A 6,060-nucleotide genomic window follows, 5' to 3' on the forward strand; every position below is an offset into this window, starting at 1 on the left:
AATACCGCCGCGTACAGCCGGACAAGTCATATATCCCCTCCGGCCATTACCTTTTAAGTCCGCGCGCCGATAAACCCGTTTTTATTTTCCGTCGATTTTTCTGTATGGCACTTGAGATCATCTCGCACTGTACGTGCAGTCAGATATAAGGTTGCACTTGTGGCCATTCGATCTTCTAACATCTAGACGTATTGTCCTGTAAGGCTTTGACTGGGCGGCGTGACGACCGACCGTGGCGTCCATAGCACCAGTCAACAGGATCAAGGTCAACACCTGGTCGGACAATACTATTGTTATTGATAACAACAATAATATAAAAATTGTATTATCTGGATCAACAGTTCTCCTCACTCGGTTATCTTAACTCGGAGAACACGAATAATTATTCAACGACAACGTCGGAAATGTCGTGTGGTGTTTGTTTGCATAAGTACTCTTAGTGCGACCGACTTGAAGATAATTGGTACATAATTTCATGACCTTTTAAGGTGATGTTTTTGTAAGATAAGTCATACGTGCACGTACTTTCTATGTACACAATAAATCGGTACTAATGCAATGTTATGTTTCGGAAGTTTTTTAACTTGGTATTTTAGGTATACTTATGTTTTTACATGATTGTACGTTAAACTCGAGACCAACGAGTTAATAGCCAGACTAGACTAAAACGTATTATTAGGTATTACAAACAAATATAAACGTAAAAAATCAAAAACATAAATAAATAAGTAATCATTACAGTTGTCATTAACCATGACAATTGTATTAGTAATATAACCAATTGTCATTAGTAATTCATACAAATGTTTTACGGCATTCTTTATAGATAAGGTATTGATTTAATTATTTTAAAAGCATACTATTACTGTAGTGACCTATTATAGAAATGCTGTTGTTTGCGCGTAGTAAGGAGTTCCTATTCGATGGCAAATGTGATTAATCTCATTGTTTCACTTTACTTTAAGGATGGGCCAATTTGGCTTTGTCTAGAGAGAGATTATAAAGAACTACGCCTTCGAATTTAATTTCAGTAAAAGTCTATCAAGATTAAATAATAGTATAAATCTACATACATATATATATATATATATATTTTTTTTTTTGACGGACCTTAATCACGCTATGCAAAAACGAGGGAACTCACTTGACCTTGAAGGTTTTTCGAGAAATAAAAACAACAGAATGATTCTTTTAAAACTAGCCACTAAATTTCTCCTAAAATAATTTGCTGACTTTTGTTAGTTACATACTTATATCTATTTATCTGTTATAAAATATTTTTATGTTCATCCTTCATAACTTCTAGAGGTGTCTTACATTATTTTTATAAACCGAAACATAAATATTTAATTTATAAAATTAAAAATTATGCAATTATGAAAATTATTGATCGATAACAGACCAGTATTTCAGAAGTTATTAACAAGTTAAAGTAAAGGCTGAAAGTGAGGAGTGGGTGCTGTTATTTTTGTTACTCTTGTTCTTACTCCTCCCCGCCTAGAAATAAAATTAATAATGACTTCTGAAATACTAGTCCAACATTTGTTATCGATTAGTATTTTCTTAACTATATCATTTTATATTTTATAAGCTAGTTGAGTATGCACGTTGTCGTTAAAAAAAAATAAACTTTACACCCCTATAAGCCATAATGGATAAACATAATAAATATTTTATAACATATAAATTAATATACATATGTAACCAACAAAAACCAAAAAATTATTTTACAATAAATCGAGTGGCTAGTTTCAAATGAATCACTTTGTTTGTGGGGGTTGTTAACCGTAGTGATCGTTTTGACTGATGTCGTGGAATGCGAAGACCTAAAAGGATATAATAAAATTAGATTTCTTCGATGAAACGCAATAAACGCGTATAATATGCTATNCGTTAAAAAAAAATAAACTTTACACCCCTATAAGTCATAATGGATAAACATAATAAATATTTTATAACATATAAATTAATATACATATGTAACCAACAAAAACCAAAAAATTAAATAAATCGAGTGGCTAGTTTCAAATGAATCACTTTGTTTGTGGGGGTTGATAACCGTAGTGATCGTTTTGACTGAAGTCGTGGAATGCGAAGACCTAAAAGGATATAATAAAATTAGATTTCTTCGATGAAACGCAATAAACGCGTATAATATGCTATTTTAGTCTAAATGTTCATAAAGAGCCCATTCAACAGTTTTGGATGTGACATCATTGGCTTGTTAAATAACTTTAAGTATTTTTTAATTTTAGCGTTACGTCTGGATCATTAAAATACAGTTTTTATTTGATATTGGTAATCATAATCATTAAAAATCGCTTGAAAATTGTCAGTGAACGTGGGTTATCATAAATATTAAATTTAATGGTAGACATAGTAAAAAGAAATCAGAAAACGTGTGTACACAATATCTACGATAAATTTCTTAAGTATAAGAATATACAGTATCGCCATATGGCTAATTCAATGATAATTACTCTTATAGGTTTACTATTCATGAATTTATGTTATTGAGAGACATGTTTCCTTTGGCGATTATGTATCAATTAATCATTATTTGATAGTATATGTTCAAAATAAACTATTCGGTTTATCGATTACTATTCGAAAATGCCCATCACTTATAATAATTCATTTTAAGTACTTGTTAATTGTCTTCTTATTATAATTAAGTGTACTTAATACAAATTTTAAGTAGAACTATTTGAATATTCTTTAAAACCATTTGATAGTTGTATAAATATTTGATAGTTTATAATAAAAATAAACTAATTGGTTGCATTAAAACAATTCGAATAATTTAAAATATTCAAAAATGCTCATCACTAGTGTCTATGGTATTTCTAAGAATAAAAATATTTATTTACAGTCTCACGGCATTGACGGCTTGCTGTGTTCGAACGGTAGCATATTATTTTTGACGGAATTTAAATTTAAAACCAATGATTATAATCATTTGTTATCGTTGAGTTTCTTAATATCATTACTGCCTTTCTATGCATGTATTTTAATTAGGATAGGGAATACCCATAATGATTTTTTTCTCATGAAATTTATACATAACGTGTACATTTTAGACACATACACTCGTCGCAATAGATATAAATAGTATTTTAAATTAGAGAGTATTTTAATTTCAAATATAAATATTTCACCAGTCGCATTTATTTATTGTAAAGTATAACTCGATTTTTTTTTACAAGATTTTAAAAGAATAGCGAAATCTGCTTATGGGTATTAATGACTTTTTATTAAGTGCTAAGTAACTGTAGGTCAATTATACAATACTGGTATAGCTGTTTTTTGTGGGCACCTCTATTATTAAGTAACTGCAAACATTTGATTGTTATTATTTCTTTTACTATATGTTATAAATTTCAAACAAAAATTATAAATTATTAAATAGTTACTGATATTCTAATTGATATTTATATGTATATTGTTCATATATTTAATTAACATTAATTTTATTAATTTTTGGTTTATGTTAATATTAAATACTATTTTTGTGCCTGTTAACCACTTTTTCTCAGCTTTCACCAAACTGATTTTTTTCAACGATACATTAAAAGATCACAAATCGTATTACCCTCAAAAATTTAAAAATTTTCCCTCGTTCCCCGTAAATGTGGGAAATCTCCAAATAAATTACAAATTTAAAAATCGCTAATTTTTTAAATTTTTTTTACTTAAAACTGCCATAGCTTTTTCAAAAATGATCAAATTAATATAATTTTTTTTATAAATCTAACCCTTTACTAGATCACAGAATGGAATTAAAAATTACAACTTTTTCACAAAAAATTAACTTTTTCAACTCAACTTTTGAAAGTCTTCCGGAAATAATGACACTTTTATATATACCTTAAATTAAAGCTAATGTAATGTACTTTATTTTGGAAAAAAAATTTGGACATTATTTTGTTTTCATGGTGAAAATGGACATCAAAGTTAATAATAAAAGTAGGATTTTTGAAAAAAAATTCTTTTTTATACTTTTAACTTTATATTCATATAACTTTTCAAAAAATGTATAGATTAATACAATTTTTTTATGAGAAATAGTATTTATATACCTCTTTCATTCAACATACTTTTTTTTTTTTAATCGGACCATTTACTTTTATACGGGAGGGATTCAAAACTTAAAAATGCATATAGAAAAAAGAACTTTTTCAACTTAATCTTTGAAAGTATTTTCTTATTTACTGAACACCATCTTAAGTAAGATGGTAATTAGATAATTAAAACACCCTACTATAATCATCAATAAATAATATAAATATGTTGTTATTTAAATTTTAAACGATTATTTTGTTAAATTTTTTTTTATATTAAATAGATTATTATATTAAATAGATAAAAATCATGTTATCATTTTTTTTATTTAGATGAAAATTAAAAATTATTATCTTTGCTAGATTGTTTTTTTGGTTATCTATGCTTAACACTGATAATGAATATACTTTTAATAGATGAAAATAAAATAAAAATTACTTTAATAAAAGTTCTTTAAGAGATTAAAAGTATATATGAAAGGTAAATTAATTAACGTTATGCGTTAAAGAACTATCGAATTTGATTTTTTTAATAATTTGTTTGCTGTGTTTGACATACTAAATTGGTACCGGCCTTGACAGTATACATCGAAAGGGTCATAAAATGTCAACGCATTGTAAACACAATCATTATTATTTCGTACCATAAAGTCAACAAAACATAAAGAAAGATGAGAGTATACAAAACGGACTTATTCAGCTGTCGGCCATGTGCAAACAAAGTTTGTACCGGACAACTGATCAACCTTGGCGCATTTTATTTGTGAAACGTAATACCTGTGGAAATCAGTCGCGCCCACGCTGTACTTGGATATACATACACATTATTCAGAACCAACTGTCTATTCATCTTAGGAGTGTTCAATGTTAAAAAAATAACTTGAATGGATTAACGACGTAAAAACACATACTATAAAATCCACAAAAGCGAAATTCGATGAGTAAATTAATAAGTGGCCTCAAAAAATAAATTATTAATTCACACAACGTATAGATTTTTTTACAATTCATGCGACTTACTGTGTCTTAATAAAAATCAATTTTTAAAGAAATCAATAAAATATTTAAAGTGCTAGTGGCAGCTTGACATTTTTCTGCTTTAATTCATCAATTGTTATTATGACACCGCTCATCAAAACTAATATTACACCTTATTTTGATAACATCTGTTTCTTCCTATTAATTATAATATGACATGTTAGATGTCGTACTATGTGCTACATTGACATTAACATAATGTTAATAAGCCAAAATACTATAATATCACTAAATTATATCATCTCGTAATCTCTTATAACTTACTGTTCACCCTTAACATCTGATTTTCATAAATTTATTATTTGCGTAGGGGTAGGCATCCAAAAATAGAAATTTTAATTTACCTACTTCAAACAGTATTTTCCTTATCTTTACTTTTCTTTCATATTGTGAAATAAAGAGTATATCATAACATTATCAGGGTTTATTAAGTCATTATATTGTAAAATTTTATTTCATGATTCATTATTTATTATCAATTATAAAGTTAAAAAATAATGAAATCATTATTGAGAAGAAGGTCATGTTATTTTCATTAGTCATTTTAACAACATAATAACGATCATTTTAATATTCATCTAATGGATGCTGCCTCATATTCACCTACCAATCTTATGCAGACATTATGGATATAATTGTTACTAAATTAATTAATATGATAAGATATAAAAATAAAAAAACGGTAGCACAGTGGGGTCGCGGCATAGTGGAGACATTGCATAGTAGGGTCCAGTATAGATTTAATCTGACAGTGATTAAAATCACTATCATAAGAAACGCTTCGATGCAAATCTGTAGATAGTGTTTAATTTTAAAAAATTGATGGATAATTGCAAAAGCAACATCAACTTCTATTAAAATAAAATACAAAACCCATAATTATCATACAAAAATAGTATATTTTTCAATATGGTAGCCATTTGCGTATAGAAGATAGATCGTCGGGACAAATTTTTTTTTT

Source organism: Daktulosphaira vitifoliae, unplaced genomic scaffold (assembly GCF_025091365.1).
Source record: "Daktulosphaira vitifoliae isolate Bord-2020 unplaced genomic scaffold, ASM2509136v1 Scaffold_4, whole genome shotgun sequence".
Lineage (NCBI taxonomy): Eukaryota > Metazoa > Arthropoda > Insecta > Hemiptera > Phylloxeridae > Daktulosphaira > Daktulosphaira vitifoliae.